The sequence below is a fragment of the Homalodisca vitripennis genome, chromosome 3 (genome assembly GCF_021130785.1).
Source record: "Homalodisca vitripennis isolate AUS2020 chromosome 3, UT_GWSS_2.1, whole genome shotgun sequence".
NCBI classification, from domain to species: Eukaryota; Metazoa; Arthropoda; class Insecta; order Hemiptera; family Cicadellidae; genus Homalodisca; species Homalodisca vitripennis.
Genome location: NC_060209.1, coordinates 16,936,680 through 16,963,136, shown reverse-complemented (window position 1 = coordinate 16,963,136; position 26,457 = coordinate 16,936,680). Strand labels below are relative to the sequence as shown.

Genomic DNA, 26,457 nt, shown 5'->3' with positions numbered 1-26,457 from the left:
TGACCAAAATATCTCAAAAGCCATAAAAAAACAGAAAATTGAAATTTGTTCATAAAATTTATTATATGGTACACTGAAGACACCAAGTAATTTTATATATATTTGCACTTATTTTTTCTTTTACCGTTATTTAAATAATTCTTTGTTTTAAACTAGAAGCCTAAATCTACTAAGAAATTTGTATCTGCACATGCTAAATAATTAAACTAATAAGTAAAAATTTGAATTAATTTTACCAAACCACTTCCTGAGATAACGTGAAATTTGTGGTGAAATCACGAAAAACACGGAAAAAAGAAGTTGAGTTACATTTTAACATTCCAACTTCATAACCTTGCTCCTTAAATTTCTCAGCGCCAAACAACTCCCTCCTGACAGTCCTAGTTTTTGCCTGGCTAGCTTTGTCTGCTCTTCAAATCCTATATCTGATTTCATAATCCGGTCTCGGTCAACTTCAATAAGAAATTTTGCACAATCTTTGGTTTTCAGAAGAACTCAAGCTATGGCGATTATCATTTATAGGCGTACAGCTATTTCTTATCAGCTTTTTTTCATCCACAACTAATTAGATTTTGTCGTTCTAAACTGTAAAGTGCAACTCAAAACAAAATTAAAAAATAGCCTTAGTAATTACGCTTGTACAGTAATACAAATAGAAACAACAGATAGATAAGTTACAAACTGAAGGAATGAAAAACAAACCAGACGCTAGTTAGCTAACACAACATAAAATCAACAATGAGTTTATAATAACAGGAGCGTATATGTTAAATACACAGAGATTGGACGATGATTGACCGTGTAAATATTTGTTTTAAAACATTATATTGAACCTGAATATGCATGTATTATATATCATTGATATTACAATGACCTTAACTATGCAAATATTGATTAAATACAGTATTTTTTTTTTTATATTAAGGCCAACTTTTCACCTGACAACACTGCTACATTAAACTGATGTCGTGCTATTATAAAAGGATGAATAAATAACTACTGGAATAAAGAACTTCAATCTTCAAACCTTCATAATCAACAGATATAACCGTTATTTAACACGCTAACTATAGTGGGTAGTCACTGCTACTATCTCCGCTGCCCTAAGTCTATACGTGACTCGTGTCGCAAGAAATTGTTAATGTTAGTCGAATATAAGAACATTTTCTTAAAAACAACGTCTTTCTACAGGAAGAAAGATAATTTTGTCCGTGGAAAAACAGAAAGAGCAATTTCCTTAGGGAAACAGTAGTACCCAAACACATACTAAGTAAACAAAAACATTAACAAAACATAAAAGAAATTAGATTAGGGTTGACGAGGCAGATTAAAGAGTGCTCTCGGCCGGCTTGGCCGTGTAGTGGTGTAATCAAGTTGGATGGGCAACCGTTTTAGTTTGCCTTGGTCCAATTCCAAAAATTATTAATCTTACAACATCTTTTACATGTTGATTGTTCAGTTAAGTTACACAGCACTAAGTTGGTAACGTTTTTAATTTAAAATCATCACCGCTTTATACAATGTCTCATATTTTGATCTTAAAAAGTTGAAACGATTGAAATTTTAAACAAATTCTCTAACCAACAAGACGACAACAATATGCATTGTTATTGTTTACCAAGTGTAAAAGTTAGCTTGGTATAAAGCTTAATAAATTTCTACTTGGATTTAAGAATTCGGATATAATTGTTTTAAAATTTAATTTATGATAGTTGATAGCTCTAATCATAGAACTGTGGGACTACTATACTTACTCACATATAATATCACATTTTATCAATAACTATTAGATTACAAATTCCAGTACTGAATAAAATACTAACACAAACTATTTATCAGTTCAGCATTTTATCATCGCTTTTCTTCTGAAGCCAAATTGATGAGATATTTCATAAACACTTTCAACTCATTTCCAAAATTAATGACTTGGTGCATTTAGTGAAAAATCTTAAAAGTGCATCGACGTTGGATGGGACTGCTTTGAACGCACCTAACGTTTCTTAATTCAACCACAAACACTTTCTCAAGAGTTACCCTTGTACTTTTGATGTGTATAGATTTTATCCTTTATCTGCAATGATTCAATAAATACAAAGCTGTCTCTACATGGACTTATTTGGTTAAGGGTTATTGTGATCGTTACTTTTGTAGTTGTATTCAGTTGTTACACTCGTGTTGACAATTTGTTAATTACACTCAAGTTTTATTACTGAACCTGGACATCATACTAAAAGTACACTTATCAAAATCATCAATTCGCTTTTTTACTACATCTGAAATTACTCACCCAACTGGTTCAGTAAAGATGTTAAAGCATGTCATTTTTTAAACTTCATAAGCTGCAGCTCTTAAAGGAATCAGTTAAAAAGAACATTTTTAGAATAAAAGCATCTTAATATGTTTGTTTGTATCCAAAATTGCAAGAAAATATACAATAATCCGTACAAAATTTAAATGTTGAAATTCTAAAATAATTTTTAAATTTCTACTAAAAAGTGGGTGAAGCCATTTAACCCTATATATGTGACATCTATTTTTTTTTTTTTTTTTTTGTTAATGAGGTGGCAGGCATTAGTTGGTTTTCCAATCATCTGCTATTCTCATTTACTCATGGTTTAATGTTTATAAATAATACATTTAATCTAAATATATCATTTATATACCAATGAAAAGAAGAGTCTACTTATAGTAAACGAATAAGAACAATATTTCAACCAGTTCATCCAACAAAATTCAGTAACTTAGAAAAATTTCACATGCGTTATTATCAATTATGTATTTTTATTTTTGTATAGTTTCCATTCAACAGATTTTTGAAATTATACCTTTATTTGTGAAATCATAACATAAAAGTTTCATCAATCGGAAAACCGACTGACATTACTTTATTTGTACAAACGATATAAAACAGTTTTTAGTAATCTCATTTACACTAAACGAAAGCCCAAGCAAGATCTGTACTCTCCCTTGAATATCTTTGTAAGAAAATTGTCAGTCAGCAGTGATCATGACACAGCTGTTACAAAAGCAACCATTTTGTTGGTTGCTGCATTATCCTACGCGAGAACTCCCCAGTCAGTCCGAGTTGTACATTGTTTGGTGCGCTTGTTGACATTCTGAAAGAACAGTAATACATCACTTTCTTTTATTATAATGCGAGATTTGAGTGTGAAATCATATTGTTTAATATATAATTACATTACCTGTAAACATAATATTGATTATTGTTTTGACAGAGCTTTTTCCCTTGCAATTTATTTGTTTATTAATTATATTTCTGTTATGTTGCAGAGAATATCTTTTAATTAGCACATTATTTTAGTTTATGCTCAGACATGTCCAGGATGACAGTAAAGTACTAATCTATAGATTTAAGCAGATTTTATAATAAACAAAATCAATTATGACTGTCTTCATACTTGTGAGGCATTCATAAAATCGGTGGTACTTTTTCAGATGTTATTTTGTACTTTATTTTTCGGTTTAAATAAATAAAACAAAATATATGCATTTTTTTGTTTTAGCATAAAATTTTCTAAGTATATATTTATAAATTAATTATAATATCATTTCGAAATTTTATAATATCATCTGTTAAATTTACTAATTTTTCAGCACCTTTTGAGCTAAAAGCCATATGAGTTCTCACAAATTTTTTTTAGTTTTTAAAAATTCAAACAAAAATATAAATTTTTTTTGTCCTTTTTGTTTTCTACATAAAATAAGTTGTTTATAAGCAATAGCCTATACAAGGTTTTCACCAGAATTTTGAAATAAAAGTTACAGATTTGCTAATTGTGTCACGTTTAAATTAATATCAACATAGTAAAAAAAACTAATAAGAGCATTTAAAAAAGTATTTCCGAGGAAAGAAATAAATTTTTTAACTTTTTTAAATCTTGGATTTATGTAAATAGAAATTTAAAAAATTGTTATGGCCATCCGATTTTGACTTTTGAAATAAAAACACTTTTTCTTCTGACTAAGCAGTAATTACTAAAAAAACTTGTGTCAGAATGGAATATACAAATCGCAAAAACATATAATGATCTAGGGTTTTAGCACAATAGGCCTACATACAATCTAAAAACAATTTAGTGAACCTCTGCACAAAGGCAAAAATCATCCTACAGCCACTTTGAAGGTTAAACCTTTCTGCAAATTTAGCAGTTTTGAGATACCAATGGTGCTACAGTTAAACTGGACACTCTAAAATATTATTATACAGAGTGTCCATATTATAATATGAATAGCCAAATGAACACACAACAAATACACAGAACAAAAATAGACTTGAAAACAGTTGTTTTTTAGTGTTCTAGCATACTGTGCATGCCCACATTGACAATGCTATTCAGCAGTACAACCACTAGTTATTTATGACAATGCCCCTTTGACCCTGAAGGGACTGTTGCACATATGGATCTACTTCCCCATCTGCTTCTGCATTGCTTTGATACATAATAAATATATTTATAAAAAGTAAAGCATTTAGAGTTCATAGATTAGCTTTTTAGGCTATATTATGCTGTATTTGGCCCTTTCTGACTAAACGTTTTCAAAAGCATGACTGTATTTCTCAGTGTATGTAAACACTTTTAAGTTGTGTATGTGCGCTTAATTTCTCAATTTTATTAGGCTATTTAACAGAAAATAATGATACATACTATTGTTTTTATTAGAAATGATGGTTTTGTTGTTTTTTAGTTGTAGAAAAGGTAGGCTAGGTGGAAAAACCTTGAAAAGGTCACAGGTAGCCCATAAAACATACCGCCTAAAGACTGTAGAAGCACACTTATGCTTGAAAACTTTTGTGGATACATGCATTGAAATCGAGAAAACGCATAACTAGTTTACTTGTGAACTACTGAAAAAACAACTTAGAATATGTTCATAAATTCAAATACTAAAACAGTAATTAGAAACAGATTTTAAGTTTTCCATCAGTATACTACTAGGCTACTATATCATAGGTAGTTTGTTTATTCCACGTCTTAATTTACTACCTATTTCAATATTGCATTCATTTGTAATTCTAATAGTGATAGCTTTTGTAGAAAGAACAACAATATTACAATACTATTTTCAAATATACATAAAAAGTTAACTTACGCAACGGTTATAGTAGAGCCGTAGTATTCGCGGTAGTAGACGTAGGCCTCTGTACTACGCACCAACTGAAAGAAAGTGAGGTTACGTTCGATTCAAGCGCTGATCTGTGTGAATCACGGCCACGACTGCGACTGCGAGTGCAACGTTGCCGGATCGTGCACACTGTCATCGTAACTGCTATCACAACACTAACTACTAGTAACCGCACTATCAGCTGCGCTTATCAGTCGTTGACACAGCGCTACTATAATGGCGTCCTTGTCACTGGCCTATCCTACCCCACCCGGTCTATTCCACAGATATAACTCGATTCACTGATTTTACTGTTTGCTTCAAAAACAATGGAACTTCCGACATGATTTAAGTGCGTTGGATACTCGATTTTGTTGCTTGCTGTTGACTTAAGGGAACAACGCGTTTTTAAAACCTTAATACACTTTTGTTATTTAAGTTACACAATACTTCTGACATTATTTTGTCGTTGCAATTTGATGAAATCAGTCTGGCGCAAGTTTACATCATCAATTAGTACACAGTATAGGTTTACGGTGTGGGTATGACACTATATCAATGGCACGCAATACATAATCTTCGGTTAATTGAAAATTCGTTTAGTTACCGAACTACACTTCGTCAAAATGAATTGCCGAAACTGTAAAAGTTGAACTTTTCATCAACTTACCATTTGGTAGTGGTGATAAAATCTTTATTTTACAACTCTGGAAGGAGCCTACTTAAATCTTGTCACATTAATCCAAAGTGACAAACAGCGCGTATTCAGTGGGGACCACCCTAGTGCCGCTCCATAAAAAACGATGAGAATAACTGCCTATAAAATTCTCTAACAAGGTTTTAATTTGGTTTTAGATTTTTTTTAGTATTAATCGTATTGGTAAATTACACGGGTTTTCACTCTTAAAAACTAAAATTATTATATAAACCTTAATTTCTGAGTAATATATTTGCATTGATTACTTCCAACCGTTCATGTCATTTTAACACTTACGACTCTTACGCGACATCTAATGGTATGGTTTATTAAATATGCGTCTAGGGTTGCCATATGTTCACCGACAGAAATCAGGACACAAAAGTGCCAGAGAGCCTGTGGAATATGGGATATCCCCCAGCCCACAAATATTTTGAAAATTGAACAGGACAACTTGCTTTTTACGCTGGATATGTTCTTGAAATCAGGGATTACTATCAATTTGTGTAAAGAAAAAACTATACCATCAGCTAGAACGATTTTTAATGAAAATTTAGCCGACATGTAAAATAGTTTAAAACTAGTTCATTGCTCACGAAAGTAATGATTATTCCTTGCTGTCTTTAGTACTGTAACTAAATTTATCCTGGAAGTTGAAGGGTTGTGTACATAAACCTTGGTTACAATTCAAAATGCAAGATCCGTTTTATTTCTACGCATTATCAACAAACAGTGAAAGTGCTTAATTTAATACTCGTAAAGCATTAGTGTAACTTAATGATAGCTAAAATAAATTAAATTAATTGACGGCAGTTGTCATTTTCAACAGGATTCATAAAAATCTGAACATTCAAAGTGGTTCACATTAAAGTATAGTAACACCCGTTCAGCATTCCCATTACTATTCAGCTGTACTAAAGCGATATTCCGCTAGTTTTGGTAGTTCACGAATTCTGAATACTTATTCGAGGACACCGCCTTCCACTAGCTTGCTTTTATTTATCCTAAGTCAGTGACGGCATCTTCTTACTGATTATAATAATCGCTGTTTGAAATAGATATAGCCTAAACTGTTTGTTATGGTATTTGAAAGCTTACTGATAACTAACGCATGGTTCTACTGTAGACCCTTGTTTTGAGAACTTGAAAACTGCAATTAAACAGCGAAAACGTTTCTGACTAAAAATAGGTACATATTAGAAGAACTATTATTTGTGGTGGGACATATAACCACCACTCGAAATATGGACGAATGGCGGCCCTAACTCTGATCCAATAACGACCATAGCTCAACTAATGAGCGAACTGAAGCTAATGCAATTGTAGCTTACAAGGCATTGCTTTCGGTGTAAACTGTCCGAAACGCGTGTCGGCATACGTCTAAGTCACTCAAGCCATTTTATATCATGCCGCGCTTAGCGTAATGGCCTCTAAGACAAGACTACAACGAAACTCCTGAGATTGGGAGTATTTGCGCTCGTTCTGTCGATTACATTTATATTTACGTTCAATTTAATCAATTTGAATACCAATTACACAAGTTTTAAATGCTCGATAAAACTTTTAGAGGTCATTAGAGACAAACCTGAATATTAATTAAGGCACCGAGATAAAGAGACAAAGTCGCCACTAAACACAGCTCGTGTGCTGTGAGAGGGGGGGAGGGGGACTCTGTATAGTCTGTGTATGAGTCTTCTCTAGCAATGAATGTACATGCGTGTTTGGAAAACATGTATTTTCAATACAATGGTATTGAATTTTGAATATAATAATAAACTTTATTTATCTCTTAGATAGGATATAGGCCACAACAAATTATACACACGCGCGCGCGCGCGCACGGGGATAATTTACAACACATATAGAAATACACACACTGATATTTTGTTATATATTTTTAATTTTATTTTGTATATGTATGAGTATGAAACGACGAACATAAATGATAAGACTATTTATGTACTATTTGTGTTCAGGTGAACAATTACAAATATGATACAATGGAGGTACAAATGTACATTAATGAACACACATTAAATAGAGTTTTCAACTTTTACCCGAGCTAAATTGTAATTCATAATTGTCCCAATTTCAGAAGTCATTAACAGAACAGCCAAAGATGTCGATGATGTGTAATGTAAAAAAGTAAAAATAAATAAATAAAAAAAGGAAATTAAAAAGCAATTAAAGTAGGCTAAAGTAAAGACGTCATATTTTACCAGACGAAGTCAGGACTAAAAGCCCTCTCTAACACTGAACCTGGGGACCAACGGCTTAAAGGTGACTTCCGAACCACCACCAATGGCCGGGCAGGCGGACCGCTTGCAAGGACAGGATCGCTCAGCGGTCACCCATCCAAGCAGCAGCCAGCCACGCTCGACGTTGCTTGATCCGGTTATCTTGCGATAACCGCTGTACCCGCTACACTGCGCCAAAGGCATGGATAATGTTATTTATCCTTAAACAATACTAATGTCGGTGAAGGAATGACAATGCCCGGACGTGCAATCTCGGCCATGGTGATCACGTCCCGTTGCCTAGGGAAACCCAGAGTGAGCTCTGGACGCGGCTCTAGACACGTCCGCGCTTCTCAACACCTGCCAACGTGACATCACGTGTCTGTTAACCTTTTTAAAGTTGAATATACGCTGTTACAACTTCCACTATTATTAACTTGTATATAATTTAATAGCCTAAACAATATTCATATTCTACTTATAAGCACTTGTACGCAATACAAGAAGGGCCAAGTACTGAAGGAGGCTGATGGATAGAAGTTCATTACAATATTTACGATTTGTACTTTTGCATATACCATTGTTATTTTTACTTCTGAAATAGTTGGCCAAAATGATAACTCCTGAAACAGCTGGTTATTTTGTTTTTGTTTTTTTTTCTCAATTTACTATTACGTAAGATCACAATATCTTATTTATTGCACATGACATTGGTTTTTACTACTGCGACGGCGGTATTATTTTTGTGTTACACCTAGCCCAAAGGGGTATTCGTCCATATTAAATTGGGTCTAGAAATATGCGTTATATCCATGTAATAAAACAAAACAAAAATTAAAATTAAAAATTAAAGATAGATAGATTAGAGATAAAAATCAATCTTTTACAATTTACTTGTTTAATTATACATTAGGGTGAATAATAAGGTGAGACCATATTATGAACAAATACTAATGACGGGAAGGTAATAAAATAATAATAAGTAGTTTGTAGACTAATAAACTTGTTGTTGTGTAAGAAATTACATTATTGGCTGCTGATACCAAACGGCTTGGCTGATTTCAATATTTTTTACAAAAACACAGCATTTTTATGATTTTCAACTTGAGGTGTCACAAGATATTAGTTGCCATTTCAAAAAAATTGGCTTTCGGTAGGGGGGCAGGAGGGTGAGCACCCCATTTTGAAAATATTTATTTTTGTTCCACCAATAAGTACTATACACTACCGTTTAAAGAATTTTGAAACTTGGGCTATAAGTCTTTTAATACGAGTTGGAAGTTTTCACCCCGTATATGTCACAGAACTTATGACGGCAGAATCGAGATGCGATGGCATTACAAATTGAACTTTCTCCGAATGTCCAGCAAAGATTTTGAAGACGTTGTGCAGGCAGGCGGGACGGGAAGCGCGGCTAGTTGCAGACTCGCTGGCCGGCTGCAACTCGCATTCCACACAGACTTGGCAATCGCCCAGCCACCCGAAGTTGCAGTGGCTTTCAAGCGTTCTTTTAAAAATTCCCGATGAAAGTCGGCAATACAGGTTTGCAACTTCGGCGTTAACGGGGCTTTATTGAACTTGCAAACAAATCTAAACACCACGCAGTAAATTTTAAATGATAAGTCTCATCGAGTGGTGTTAAAAGGGGGAAAAAATCAAAGCAAATTACTGGTTTAAATATAAATCCTAGCAAATAACAAACGTTAAAAGAATGTTAGGGATTCCTAACTGCAGAACAAACTACATTCCATAAGTTACGAACTGTAAGTGTTATCAGTTATTTTTACTGGTTATTTTTTAACTACTTTCCTTTGACCCCCCCCCCTTTAATACCTTGAAAATGAGAAGTCAATGACTGAGTGGTGCTTAAAATTTGAATCTTTTAGCTACCCCAAAAGGTTAAATCCACTGTACTTTCAATTGGCCACCATTTTGTACTGGATTACGAAACAGACCTTTAGTTTGCGTTGTTAGTTTTATTTTACCGGGGACCTTCAGAATGAGAGGTCACTCGATGTGGCTTTCAATTTGAAATTTTTGAGCTGCCCCCAAAATCCCCAATTTTGGGTTTGTCAACGAAGTGGCGATTATGCCCAAGAAAGGACTGCATAACATGACACAAAGGTAAAGGGAATCTAAACTCTTTATTTAAAAAATCCAACAAACTATTGATTTTCTTGGAAACCAAATTAATGAAATAAATACGAATTGGACAATGAAGGGGTGGGAGTGGAGGCGGATGTTGTAGATGTGTTGTATATTGACAGGCTCCACCAGAACAGAACAGAGGCAGTGTAGTGTGTGAGGAGGTGGGGGGGTGGAGGGGCCAAGGGCTCTTGAGGGCGGCCGCCCTGCCGTGTGGCTGCAGCGACTCTCAGCCCTTCACACAGGTATCACACAGGCAGATGTGTAAATCGGGACTTGAAATAAATATGTTTCACACATTGTATTCGTGGCTAATGTAAGCATCGTAACGGACCACGAGTTACAAAACAGAGAGTCCCATTAGAGCACTACTGAAACCTCAGTGTAAAGTACAACTGCACTCGATCACTTTCTCTTTCACTTCATACAACTTACGTCATCTTTGGTGTCGAGTGTTCGGCGATATCTTCTCATCCGCGCGCCTCTTGACTGTCACTGCTCTGTAGGACGCGACATGCCATTCTTAAACTCATTAGAGAGGTCCTAGTAAGTAGGTCCTCTTGGTCAAAAGGAGAACTGAACTGATTTCGGGGGTGACAAGGTCAATGGGTAGGAAAGTCGCTTTTCCGGCAAAACGGTGACAGTCAGTACAGTAGACTTCTTTTCGTTCTCCCGGATCTTCCAGTACTTTTGAGACGTAAAAGACGGTTTGCTCTGACTTTACGGTCTGAAGCTTTATCCATTACAATAAATTGTCTTAAAAATATATATGACTGTGATAAGTCTTTGAGAGACTAACTACGTGATTGTGAGTGACTCGTCGATCGCAGCTGTCACTCTCACCGAGCCCGGTAAACAGTAGTCTGTCTCAAGTGAACTGAGAAATATGAACACAGTCTGACTACAATGAACAGAGGAATATGAACACAGTATGTTTACAGTAAGCCGAGAAATATGAACATAGTCTTTCTGCAATGAAGCGAGAAATATGAACATAGTCTTTCTGCAATGAACCGAAAAATATGAACATAGTCTTTCTTCAATGAAGCGAGACATATGAACATAGTCATTCTTCAATGAAGCGAGGAATATGAACATAGTCTTTCTGCAATGAACCGAAAAATATGGACATAGTCTTTCTGCAATGAAGCGAAAAATATGAACATAGTCTTTCTGCAATGAACCGAAAAATATGAACATAGTCTTTCTTCAATGAAGCGAGACATATGAACATAGTCATTCTTCAATGAAGCGAGGAATATGAACATATTCTTTCTGCAATGAACCGAAAAATATGGACATAGGCCGTCGGTCGGGGTAAAATGGGTACAAAAACATGCTCTTTTTAACTTTAAGGGCCTTTTAAAAAAGTTTCTTGAAATAATTACAAAATAATTACAGGTTCCAGCTTATCATTGTGACCTCTTAGAATAGTTTAATATGTAATAAAAGTTAATAAACTATTTAGTATAAAAAGTAATTATTTTTTTTATAGTATACCTATTTTACCCCATGGTTTGGGGGAAAACGGGTATAGTAATGTTTTCATAGTAAAACACAATAATTACAAGTGCTGTACTTATTTTACCCCAGTATTTGTGTAAAGTAGGCACAGTAAAAATAACTAATGAAATATTTTGGTCACAAAAAATTTATTATTACTAAAAATATCAGTTAGACAAGTAATTTATTTAAAAAATTAAAACATAGAAACAGTTCGTTGAGAGGGGCACTTCACACAAACTTGAAAAATCTTCCCATTATAATCTGGTACAGAAAAAACATTAGAAATTTGTCCTAAATCAAACCCACTCAATGTCTTCTTTATCAGGAAAAATGTAACGCTCTCCTTCACCTTTGCATTTTGTCAAAAACTTTACGGAATATCGCTCCTTGTTGCGAAGATCTTGTGCAGTAATTTGTCCCCTGTACTCCTTCACAACCGTGCCACATTTCACTTTGGTAGTTTATATACCTACCCATGATCCTACAGTGGGTTCAGTAGGTTTTACGTTTTTAGGTAGGCTGCTTTCATCGTCACTTTCTGCCGTATCAAATAAAGCGGTTAGTAGCTCTAGGTTTTTTTTTGCGGCTTTGCTTGGACCAAATCCAGGCTCTTGTTTTATTGTTTTTCCTAAGGCTGTAATGGGTTTAGGCCCTATTAGTTTTACTTTTTATTTTCTCTTTTCTGGCATCTTCTTCTTCTTTCAGTCTGTCCATTACTTCATTTGTTGTCATTACTTCACCACAACTTCCTTGAACTCGTCGCCTTTTTGTCTTAGAATTTTTTCAATGCATCTTTTACACTTGATGATGTTCAGGTGACAATGTACTTTAAAATTGCTTCTCTCAGTTTCTTCATTGGTGAAGGAGAAATTTCAGGTAGGCCTGCTACAGAACTTGATGGGCCGGGTAAATCTTGTACAGGATTAGCTAACTTTAATCCCAGTGGGTTCTGGTCGGCCAATGGGTGCCTCTGCGATGTCTTTGGGTGTTTCGATGGAGTTTTGCTTAGGTTTGTGCTCCACTTTGTAAGTCCATTGGCCTAGTTGGTTGTACTGAAACAATCCTTTTTTCTAAAACAGACTTATTCACAGGATAGATCCCAGAGCCTTAAAACCACCAATAATGTGCTCAGATTTGAATGAAGTCGATACCAGTTTACTTAGAAGACTTGGAAAAAAACAGCCTTGTCAACATTTTTAAGCCGCGATTCACGATACCAGTTCTTCAAAAATTTCTCTCCACGCACTTTTCATAGGAGCAAATACCCCAACATCCAATGGCTGAAGTGCATGGGATGTATTTGGGGGCAAACACAGAAGAATAATGTCATTGTCTCTTGCCACTCGGGTTACGTTATAGGTCAAGTGGACTTCCATGTCCGTCAAACAAGACAAGAACTGGTTTTTTCAAGATTTTTTGTCTGATTTGCAAAATTAATGAGCCATTTCTCAAAAATGAAATCTTGCATCCAGCCAGACTGTGTGACTCCATAGAGTGCACCTGGCGGTCCTCCTTGAACCCAAGTACTTTGCAAATCTCCCTGTCCTTTAAAAACAACACAAGGTGGGTAGCGTTCACCGGATGCACTGGCTACAAAAAGAACACTGTATTGCAGTCTGCCAGCTCCTCCTGATCTTGAATAGGACACTTTTGCACTTTTAGGGACAAAGACCTTACCCTTAGTGGGATCTGTGCCTAGGCCAGTTTCGTCCAAGTTGAAAATACGTTCTGGGTGATTTTCTAACCCATTTTCCACAAGAAACTTGCTCATAAATTTTAAAAAAACTCATCTACCACAAACTGAGACAGTCCTTCAGCCCTTGCTTTTGTTAATATTTCGGGTTTCCGTTTTGATAGTTCATGTGCCCACCTTTTTTTCAAACCCTCTTAAAAAGTCATTTACCCTGGCATATCGTCCTTGAATGGCGTCTTTCTACCCACTGATTTTACATAGCTACACACCATATATTGCAAGTCTTTTCTATCTAGTGGATAACCACATTTTGCTGCATACAATAAAGCCTCCACAATATAGTTCTCCTCTTCTTTTGATAGCACTGTTGCCTTTCCAGAACCAGGAGTTTTAGGAGGATTTTCACTCCACCGCCGAAGGGTTTCATAAGGAATGTTATATTTTCTTGCTGCAGCATATACTGAGCTTCCATTGTCAACTTCCTTTACTGCTTCCTTCAAAGAATCTTCATCATATTTTTGGGTTTTTTTCTTTATGTATGTGCGTGGGCATGATCTAAAACAAAAAAAGTGAGGTTAGTTTTCAGTTTTTAAAATATTATACCTATATTTACCCCATGTTAACAAATTATGAATAGCATAAAACCTATTAAACTTTAAAACATTAAACAAGTTAAAAGTTAAAGTATATATGTGTAATGTATACATACTGAATTTGAAACTTCTATTTGATTAGGTTAACTTTTAACAATGTCATCAGTTAGGTTGTCTTGGTTACACTGACTCCTGTGAACATATGTTTTTTTTCATTTTAAGAAGCTACCAGCAGTTTAGCCAAACTCACTTTCAGTATAATATCATATAAGATGATGTTATACATTTATGTATTTTTTTCTGATCCAAAAACATCAATAACTCAAGTTTTATAATATAAAATAATGTTTATACCCGTTTCACCCCAGTATACCCATTTTACCCCGACCGACCCTAGGTCTTTCTGCAATGAAGCGAAAAATATGAACATAGTCTTTCTGCAATGAACCGAAAAATATGAACATAGTCTTTCTGCAATGAACCAAAAAATATGAACACAGTCTTTCTGCAATGAACCGAAAAATATGAACATAGTCGTTCTGCAATGAACCGAAAAATATGAGCATAGTCTTACTGCAATGAAGCGAGAAATATGAACATAGTCTTTCTGCAATGATCCGAAAAAATATGAACATAGTCTTTATTCAATGAAGCGAGAAATATGAACATTGATTTTCTACAATGAACCAACAATATGAACACAGTCTCCCTGCAATTAATCGAGAAATGTTAACGCCGGCTGTCTACAATGAACTGCGAAATATGAACATGTCGCGATTACTATCGCTTCAACTTCAAGTAACAACTCTAAAAATATTGAAACTTCTCCCGACAACTATAAGATTATTTAAATTTCTCCAAAAACATCGATGAATAAAATTATAACAACGACCAGGTTGCATTGTTTTTGAAACAGTAGTTTTGCCGCCTGCACAGACTCGAGCAATGTTTTAACACTATTGTGCTGACAGTTGTTGTACGAGGCACTAGATTACATCAAAGCAATTTCCAAAGTTAAATAGTTTATGGAAAGATAAAGAAGGATCCGTTTTCCGGTGAACGCTCGGGTTAACAGTTTTCTCACTACTCGGGCAGGAATTCATAGCTCCGCGCATTGCCTATTCAGAGCAGGTTTCTGTTCTATGTTTTAAAACACTCATCTGTTTTCCTAAGCTTTTGTGGAATCGTTGTAAAAAAAGACCACCTAGCTAGACGACAGGAGTGGGATTCAAACGACATCAAAGCGTGCAGGCGCTTTTCTATTAACGCCTAGTTGAATGTTTTCCGCGAGCGCAAGCGGGTCGTTTGTCACCCAACTGCTAGCGCTAATTCTTGGCATTAAATTGTCCTAAAATAGGGAAGTACATATATGACCGTCGAGTATAGTAAACACGGAGGCACATATATGACCTTTGACCCCACACTTGCAGCACACTTACACAACTAATTACCTGCCATGCCCTGTACTCTTGTACCCACCCACACTGGGAAGTAGAGATGGGCGGTATATAACGTATTAGTGTCGGTAACATCGTTATTCAGTGGTAACCTGTTACCAGGATAACGTTTTGCCAGTAACACCCTGTTATTTCAGTAACACGTGGGCGGAATGATTTGGCGTGTTCATAACGTCTTTCTGGTATTAGGTTACTCAGTTATCTGGTTACTGAGTAACAGCCAAGGCTATTACCGTGCAAGCAATGAGGCTAGGAACGGACCAGTTCTGGTAACGCTTTTCTGGTATTACGTTACTGTGAAACCAATAACGTAGTGGAGTGAGCTGGATGTGCGGGAGGGACAGGGAATTAAATATCAGATTGAAATAAATAACAATAAATAAAAATATATATCTATCAAAACAAAAACGTTGACTTGTTTCTGGGAAAATGAAAACAAATCCGATGTATATTTAAAAGTAGTTAAAATATATTTAAATTTAGTTACGTGTTTGTATCTAAACTAAACTATTATACAAAAAACGGAATTGAATTGTGCAGTGAAATTTTTAAATAACCAGTTTATAACTAGTATAATTGATAGTAGTTTATCAGTCTAAAATTACATTGCTACTGACAGTTAAATTTTCGTATACTATGTCTAAATAGCCCCACACGTGTAGATCTAGTCTGACTCAGTTTACTGGCAACTCAATAACGTCAGTTCAGTAACAAGCATGATGCTAATACCGAGCGTGGATCAGCTGATAACATGTTACCACGGTAATAGGTTACGCTACTGGAACGTGATACCAAGTAACCACGTTATTTTGGTAATAAGTTATTGACAAATAACGGTATTTCCCACCTCTACTGGGATGGAAGCCTCGTGTATACTGGACACACTTTCCAGATCCTTCAGCTCTAGAAGAGTAGTAGGAGGGGGGCCACGGTGGGAGGAGCGGTGGTAGTGGTAGTGGACAATGGTAGTTCAGGCGGGGAGCGCCTCCGTGTGGGAAGACGTTCATGCTGACGTAAGCCTCGTTACAGGAGAAGTCCGTCGCCGTAATCCCATTGACATTGACCCTCGCACTCGCCAGGCTACAACAGGAGTAGGGGCAGGATCTGCCTCTGTGGGTAATGTAGTTCTGCACACCACAGCACTACATGCGAGGGCTTCCGGAAAACTACAGATTGTGTGGTGACCTCACATCCCTTCAACTTCACCATATTTGATATGGAGATGGGCTAAATCAGTACGAACCTGTAACCGTTACTTCTGATACCGTTACTCGGCGATACTGAGTAGAAATACTGGATACTTGAAATCAGTATTTCCGTACTGGTAACGTTTTAAATACTGGATACTTGAAATCAGTATTTTCGTACTGGTAACGTTTTAAATACTGGATACTTGAAATCAGTATTTTCGTACTGGTAACGTTTTAAATACTAGATACTTGAAATCAGTATTTCCGTACTGGTAACGTTTTAAATACTGGATACTTGAAATCAGTATTTTCGTACTGGTAACGTTTTAAATACTAGATACTTGAAATCAGTATTTCCGTACTGGTAACGTTTTAAATACTAGATACTTGAAATCAGTATTTCCGTACTGGTAACGTTTTAAATACTAGATACTTGAAATCAGTATTTTCGTACTGGTAACGTTTTAAATACTGGATACTTGAATTTAGTATTTTCGTACTTGTAACGGTTTATATACTGGTTACTTGAAATCAGTATTTACAATGTTTTATATACTGAATTCTTGAAATCGGTATTTCCCTACTGGTAACGCTTAAAATACTGGATAATTGAAATCGGTATTTCTCTACTGGTAACGTTTTAAATACTGGATACTTAAATCGTTATCAAACACACGGTTTTGTAAATGCTTTAACAAAATTGTAATTATTAAAAATGTAGTAAATGTGTTAAATGTAATTATTAGTATTCGAAAGTACAATGCAATTACGTAAAAAATAATTACATATGTAATTTATTATTATCAAAAAGATTATACTTTTTGAGATGTAATTAATGAATTGTACAATAAAGTGAATGTCTGCTTCTTTGAATACAGCCAAATGGGCTGTTACAATGGTATTATTTAAGGTTACGAACACAAAATTCTATTTTATAAGTAACTTAAATTTTTTTTGTACATTTTTGGTACATTAACACAGTTTTGAATTACTCATATTTTAAATTTAAATCATAAAATGTCTAAACATAGTTTACATAATTAAACACTTTTAACTCAATGTATTATATAAACTGTATAGTTTTCTTTGAAAAGATTTATTAACTGATTCAAGAATATCACACTGACACCGGGTTTGATAAGTGATTTAGGTGGTGAAGTAGCAATATTTTGCAGTTGGAGCGTTATGATCGCGGTATTTATTTTGTATTTGTCAGCCTCAAATCAGTATTTGTTATCAGTGAGGATATGAGTACTTCAGCACTAGTAAAGTAATCAGTACGAGAAATATCTGTATCTTGTGACGTTATGGAGTACTAGATAAAAAGTATCTGTCATCAGTATTTTGGTTCTGAGTAACCGTTACAGATACTGGAGAAAAGTAACCGTTACAAAGTACTGATTACTGAAATACCGTCTCACCTCTAATTTGATAGCCATTAGTGGGGTACATATTTCTCCACTAGACAATATTCCCTTCCCATCAACCCCTTGTTGCAACACTAATCTAGGAAATTCCATTCACTAACTGATATATTTGTTTACACCGTACAATTTCGACACCAAAGAAACCATCCACCGAGTTCCTAAAATCAATAACTCATTAAAAATACAGACACGAGGACATTATAATTCAAATTTTACAAATAAATGTTTATGACCAGTGATTTGATCACGGAGCTACATATTTAATGAACCAGTAAAAATAACCAGTTAACTACAGTACCAGTCAAAATACCAGATTATATGTGTTAAATGGTGAAGAAGCACGAAAGAGAGTAATCTGCTTGAGTAATAAGCCACACTTCCATGCCCATGAGTTAATCGACATATTGTATACGTAATGACATGAAGATGACAAATATCAAATAGTTTGATTTGATCACGGAGCTCGATGTTCAATGCACCAGTAAAAAAACAAAACAAAAAATCTGTTACCTACTAGTCAAAGTATCACTCTTACAATCCGCATGCTCTTCATCACTATGGGATTGTCTGGAACCCAAAAATATTCTCCAACTGCCAAACTACTGCCTCTTACGACCAACAGAACTGACAATAGACGTACTTGTAAACCGCTCGGTTCACAAACGGGGTATTTGTCACAAAGCGAGAAATAGAGAGAGAGAGAGAGAGAGAGAGAGAGAGAGAGAGAGAGAGAGAGAGAGAGAGAGAGAGAGAGAGAGAGAGAGAGAGAGAGAGAGTGAGACAGAGAGACCCATGCCGAGTTATTCTCAAGTGAGCCTAAATTAATTAGCCCTTGTTTAATTAAAAGGCGGCCGTGCTTACTTATACATCGCCCGGCCAACCTCCCGCCACATCTCCAGCCCGCAATTAATTGTACTGAGTGTTTGATTAGCTTCCCGCTGCACTTCTATACATCCCGGGATTACATTTTTATCCGCGCGACACATCACGTGTATTATCAATGGTGATTCCGTACCGATGTTCTGAGGTGACTGACAATCACACCGTTTAAGGTGACATACACTGTGTTTACAAGAGTCGCGTCAAACTCAGCATCCAGCAACACCGGGAATCTTAAAAGTCCCAATCCAACCCTTCCTCCAACCTATAAACTTTTCTATGAAGAGACATGGAGTGATATTTACTTTGGGGAATGTTTATGTCACCAACTTTGGAGTTTTTTATATATGAACAATTTTTTTATCTCCCTCCCCCCCCCCAAAAAAAAACGGGATAATTTGGGGGTTCAGTCAAAAATTTTAAACAGGAACCCCTAACAAGTGACACCTCATTTTAAAGGTATTACACAAAAGGAAGAAGAATGGCGCAAACTAGAAGTCTCTAACGTTACTTTATCCGTGTTTGTGTGCAATTATGTGTGAATTGTTTCATAAAACTCCCACAATTTTAGGTTACGTTCTAAGTTGTTGTAAGGCAGATAAAACATTCACTCGCTAGTTATTTGGAGAACTTGCGACACCAAAGCATAAATCAGTTATTACAAGAATCAACAAACATCAACAACCATAAATAACACACCATTCATTAGGTTTTGTTTTGTCTGACTGAGGCCCACTACTAAGACTGGGAATACCAATACTGTAGCTGGTTTTTCCCATGTCATCTTATTGTTTGCCAGTAGACACGGTAACTAGACTGAATATGTCTTACTATCTAACTACTAACATCCCCTCAAAGTAAACCACTCCATCTCTATTCAGAAGAAAGTTAATAGTGGGAGAGGTGGGGCTTTTAAATACACTATAAAATGACTACAAAAATCAACTATTCCACCAAGATAAAATTAACAAAATTTATATCGGCTGGACTTTATCACATGTCATGCACAGTGTTTACATTTACGTTTTCTTGATTCTTGTTCACTTTTCATAATTATGTTATAATGTATTAATTTATATTTAAAACTTCATGGGGACGGGGATATTACATCCTCCGAAATATAGAAGTGAAATATTGTTCTTTAATTTTCTTAAACTTAAAACAGTGATTAATATTAATATATATATATATATATATATATATATTTGTATTCTTCTACGTGAAAAAATACATATACTGCACATACAAATTTTCAAAATGATCGGTCAAATAGTTTCCGAGTCTATACAGAACATACATTCGAACATTCATTTATATGTATATATCTTTAGTAGTCACTTATATTCAAATTAGATTATGATTAATTAACGAGCACATTTAAAAGCTTAGTTTAGTAGTGGTCTCGCCATTATCATTTTATGATTTAAATTTCACTTCTGAAAATTACGTTAAATTTTGTTACAGCGCCGCTATTAAACACCTAGACGACAAAAAAAGCTTGACGCGACTTGAATTAAAAATAAATCGTAACAAACACCTAAAAACTCGCCGCTCTTCGGTGTCGGGGCGCCGAAATTAATTAGCAAATCCAGTGTTATAATTAGTGCACCGAAAATATGATCCGGCAGCCGAGTTCAAGTGACGCTTTGTTCCCATTTATTCACTAATAAGATCGGAATAAATTTGCACAAGTACCAGGGCGGCGGTGGCGGCGGTGTCGAGCCCTGTTAGTCAACCAGCCAACACAAATTCACCGTATTGTCGGCACAACATCAATTCAAATTAGCCACTTTTCACTTTCAATAATCCGCTTTCCGTTTACATTTCGATTTTCCCGTCACAAATGTAAAGTCACTTTTTGGGTTTGTGTCGTCAAAATAGCCAGATATCTGCGTTCTAAGTCTTTGAGAAATATCAAACATCGAGGAATGGCGAGTTTCATTAACTCAACAACAATGTTGAATTCTCCACACGGCCAAAGCTAATTGCTATGGGATTGATCATCTATTAGGCCCAATTTAATCAGAAACTCATGTTCGTACAGGTGGGCGGTATCGATAAACAATCCGCTGAATTCTGGTTTAAGTGTTCCAATATTTTGAAATTTTGTTCTACACATAAAAATTGGCAAAAAAAGTTCATATGAAGTATATCCTAAAACCTTTCGTTTCCGTCTATCTGTCTGTATGTGTTTTTTTTTTTCCATAAAGAAAATTGTATCTTTTGAACCAGTTAAGATAAAATTATGAAACTTGAATTGTATAAACCATTGGTAGAACTTTTTGAAAATATTAAATTACCATAATCCTTTGACCCGTTTCAAAATGGCGTCTGTTTAAAATGATTAAAGTCAAAAAACAATAACAATTATAATACAAAATGCATAGGATACCAAATATTTAGTCATTTTTATACCAGTTCCAACGGTACCTTTTTCAAAGAAACCCATCAACGCATAAGCGAGCACGGCCACTTTAAAAATACGCTTGTACATGCCGGGAGTAACTAAGATTCTGTATTTTACAGGCATCAGCTGTTTAAATATGTTATAAAAATTTTACAAGATACCAACTATTTTGAAATTTGTATGACAATTCCAATGGTACTTTTTCCAACGAAATCCATCAACGCGTAAGCGATCACGACCAGTTTAAAGATACGCTTGTACATGCCGGGAGCAACTAAGATTCTGTATTTGACAGGCATCAGCTGTTTAAATATGTTATAAAAATTTTACAAGAAACCAACTATTTTGAAATTTGTATGACAATTCCAATGGTACTTTTACCAACGAAATCCATCAACGCGTAAGCGATCACGACCAGTTTACAGATACGCTTGCACAAACCGGGAGCACCAAACATGTCCCAGTTGAGAGGTATCAGCTGTTTGCTCATTTTTATTTGTAGGACAACATTCCAAAGTATTGGAACACTTTTACTGAACACCCTGTATATAAACACAAATAACATACAGAATCATTCATTATGAGTGTATGGATCATTGCCACACTTAGTAATACAGTAGAAGGCTTATCAGCGGAAATATAAAGAAATTCCGAGTACATTGGTATCTTAACATCACAGTTAAATTAAGTGTTAAATGATGCTTTAGCATCGTGACTACCCACAATATTAACTGTAACATATTTACGTGATAACAACGGGACATGTTGGTGTTTTATGGTCGTACAATACGAAAGTGCAAACGTCTACAGCTAACCTAAACAGCGATGGAGGGTCAATACGGCAAAGGGTCGCAATTACCTTTGTACAGCCCGAGCTTTCGTACGTATTTAGGTCAATAGTTTCTACTGCACTTACTGTAGATCGCGCACTGCACTTTTTCGCTATCAACTCGTCGTTCAATTTTTCAAATATGTTTTAACCTCCAAATTTATTAGTTTTTACTAACTGACATATTTACATGTAATTATCACAGTATTGAAGACGTGAGTTGGGAAATGCCAATATTCTCAACTCTGACACAAAACGTTGTTCTGCACATCTTCAGTGAAGTTTACAAATTTGTGCCACGACTGTCCATATCACGTTTGTCTGTATTTATCAAATCGGTCCCAGAATAATATTAAATCTATTCGAAAATATTATTTTAACGGAAGTTTCGTTTACAATTAAGTCCGCCATGTTCAGGACCAGCGAAATTACTAAAACATTTCCAACCAAAAGTTTTTAATTTTCGACGAATATCTTTTCAACTCAGAGTATTATTTCATTGCCATTAACATACCGTATAGTAATCCTCTAATAACATTAACCCTTCAAGCGGCCATTATCAATATTTTTGACGACTCAGATATTCACTAAACGTCATCGTCAAAAATGTTTATGTCTTTAAACTCATTTTGACGACGCTAATATCGATCAAATCGTATTATAACCTATACCGTTTGAAAGCCCATGAGTTTTTCTTTATGTTTAATGGTTTTTCGATTTCTCATACTCTATACCAAACAATATTCTAAATCATTTTGATCAGCTGTTTCCAAGAAAAGTGTGTTTGCAGTGTTTGTTTTTGCTCAGATATACTTGTATGAATTTCGCTGTTTACAGTCTATGTTAACCCTTGTTTTCGTTTCAGTTCGTTGTTATGTACTCACTAATTGTTAGAAAAGATATTATTGAATGTAAATGTTGTTTATGTTTTCATAGAAGATAATCATTATTTTGACTTTCCTCTATACACGTAGATATTATGAATTTCTAAAAAAAACTTACAGTATTGTATATTTCTATGTTGTCCATGGCAAATATTTCTTGAAGTAGACTATTCTAAATGTTGTATTGCTCCTATATTTAGGATAATATAAAAAGTAAGAACATTTTTATATCAATGTGTTACATAAACTACCATAAATAGGACAAAATTTAAAATGTGCACTTATTCATAAAGATATCTTTTTTTAATTAATTAAACAGTTCAACATTATATATTTCTGTCTTCAGGACAAAAATTTCATACAATTTTGCTATTCTGAATTTAAAATGTTTGTGATATTTCAATTACTACATAGGCGTACTTTATTGCAAAAGTTTGTTTTTTGTTTAACTTTTTTTAATTTCTAAACTTAGACATTGTTTTTCTGACTCCGTAGTTACACAGTCTGAAAGAAAAGTTCTTTGCTAAAGAAGGTGGTAGATAACACTTCATATTTATTATAACTTTTACAAGGACAATCTGCAATATCTCACAAAACGGGTATGCATTTTACAAAATATGATGGACGCTGGAGGGTTAAGTAGAGAATTGCGAAGGCAAGCAATGACTACTGTAAAGGTAAATCGTACTTATTACGTGCTAATGTAATATTTTATTGTTAACATGCTCGAACTGTGACTGACGTCATAAACGCTGTGGTAGACAGGTACGGCTGTCACGTGAAACCGAACCGCGCCGCGCCTAGACAAAGATACCACCACAGAAACGAATTTGTTTCGCGTATCCTGGCCGGGGAAGCGGCGACAAATGCGGCTGGAACACGAAAACTCTTAGTGTGGCGATAAGTGTAAGTGATGAAGTGCGAGATGACGTTAATGGGCCCGTGCCCAGCGGCTATCTGGGGGCCGTACTGAGATACCGACACGAGTACGGCGTGCGTGCCGTGCTCGCGGGGATAGATGATAGTCGTTACGTCAGTGTCGTAACGCTCTCCTGATAACTCTGTTCACCACCGATCCAAGCTCGAACCCGAGTGGTCTAATTACCACCGAATAGTGTGATTCTAAAGCCGCGTTTACACCAGATGTTGAAGACAATTTGTGTGCGATTTTCCGATTATGACATTTTGTAGACGACTCAATGTTGCAGACAAAACACAGGGTTCCTTCTGTGTCTTAAAACTTTTGTTTGCAACACGAAAGCGAAACACTCAGTCAAGATAGAGAAGGATGTGTGATTGCAGCAGCACGATGTGTGATTTTAGCTAACCAACGAGCACCCCGTAGGTACTGGGCAAGGCCGTCTTTAAACGCAAGATCTGTGTTCAATGGAAGTGACTTATTAAAATATTTAAATAAAGATGACTGGGATCTGTTGGCAGGTAACTGGTTTTTGTCTTTTTTAGATACTCCTGAACCACTAATGTTTTTGTAAAATTGTGTGGTTACGTTCCGTAATTTGTTTTATACCTCTGCTTGTTAATTTTTAATCCCTCCCAATATTGCACTCCATACGTGGTTCTGTACGGGCGGAGGGAGCGGGGAGGGGATGTCTGCAACTTTTGTCGACGGCAAATGTTGGCGACACAAGTCGCAATTCTTTTATCTTTACCGAGTCTCGGTGGAAAACAAAAACTGCGTTGCAGACGCTGTCTGCAACACATATTGTTGCCGACAAAATAAAAGACGTTTAGTGAAAAGTTGTCAACAACTGTCGTAATCACGTGTCTGCAACTCCGGTGTGAACGCGGCTTAAGTACAATACAAAGCTAAACAAATGTTAAGACGCGAAATGCACTTAAACGCTTTGTCGTCAAAATGGTGGCTACAAAAGACATTTCAATTTTCTTACAGAGGCGGTAGGCTATGTCCTCCGGTTACCACAGAGAATAATTAATAACCCCCTACGACCTTTAATGTGATTTTCAACAATACACGTAATAACTCACCTGTAGAGCTCAGATGTAGAGTAGCGAGCGAGGAAGGCCTGGGCGCCACGACACAGAGAGGCAAGTGCACGACCCGAGTGGAGGGGGCGCCTCCAGACCCACAGACGGACTGACAGACAACAGCTGTTCACTGTCAGACCGAGCGGCCGATGACGTCATACGACCTTGGCGGTCCCGGTAGGTAGTGGCGGTAGCGGCAGCGGCGAGCTGTCTATCGCATCTCCCCTACTACTGACTTACTACTGGCCATCATCACCGATCCAGACATAATTACTGCCCCCTTCGTCTGCCGTCAGAATACGCTAGACACGTAAAACGATGTTGTGCAATCTTAGGCTACTGCTATACACAGCCGTGTACACACGAATATACTTTATGTAATACCAACAGTACAGATTCTCGTGCAATCTTACTGCTATACACAGCCGTGTACACACGAATATACTTTATGTAATACCAACAGTACAGATTCTCGTGCAATCTTACTGCTATACACAGCCGCGTACACACGAATATACTTTATATAATACCAACAGTACAGATTCTCGTGCAATCTTACTGCTATACACAGCCGTGTACACACGAATATACTTTATGTAATACCAACAGTACAGATTCTCGTGCAATCTTACTGCTATACACAGCCGTGTACACATGAATATACTTTATGTAATACCAACAGTACAGATTCTCGTGCAATCTTACTGCTATACACAGCCGTGTACACACGAATATACTTTATGTAATACCAACAGTACAGATTCTCGTGCAATCTTACTGCTATACACAGCCGTGTACACACGAATATACTTTATGTAATACCGACAGTACAGATTCTCGTGCAATCTTACTGCTATACACAGCCGTGTACACACGAATATACTTTATGTAATACCAACAGTACAGATTCTCGTGCAATCTTACTGCTATACACAGCCGTGTACACACGAATATACTTTATGTAATACCAACAGTACAGATTCTCGTGCAATCTTACTGCTATACACAGCCGTGTACACACGAATATACTTTATGTAATACCAACAGTACAGATTCTCGTGCAATCTTACTGCTATACACAGCCGTGTACACACGAATATACTTTATGTAATACCAACAGTACAGATTCTCGTGCAATCTTACTGCTATACACAGCCGTGTACACACGAATATACTTTATGTAATACCAACAGTACAGATTCTCGTGCAATCTTACTGCTATACACAGCCGTGTACACACGAATATACTTTATGTAATACCAACAGTACAGATTCTCGTGCAATCTTACTGCTATAACACAGCCGTGTACACACGAATATACTTGCTGTAATACCGACAGTACAGATTCTCGAATGTTCGGGAATCAAAGTGACTACAACGA

General features: G+C 35.8%; 1 protein-coding gene across 3 annotated transcripts in view; it reads right to left on the bottom strand.

The window, feature by feature from the left end:
• LOC124356643 overlaps positions 1 to 26,457 on the bottom strand; it is a 115,823-nt gene that overhangs the window by 17,892 nt on the left and 71,474 nt on the right. Inside the window, exon 1 of one of the 3 annotated variants that reach the window (XM_046807768.1) lies at positions 5,113 to 5,267. The exons of the other annotated variants lie outside the window; for them this stretch is intronic. The gene's annotated coding sequence lies outside the window, so the exon portion shown is untranslated. Of the gene's footprint in view, positions 1 to 5,112; positions 5,268 to 26,457 lie in introns of those variants that run through there. 3 annotated transcript variants of the gene reach the window in all.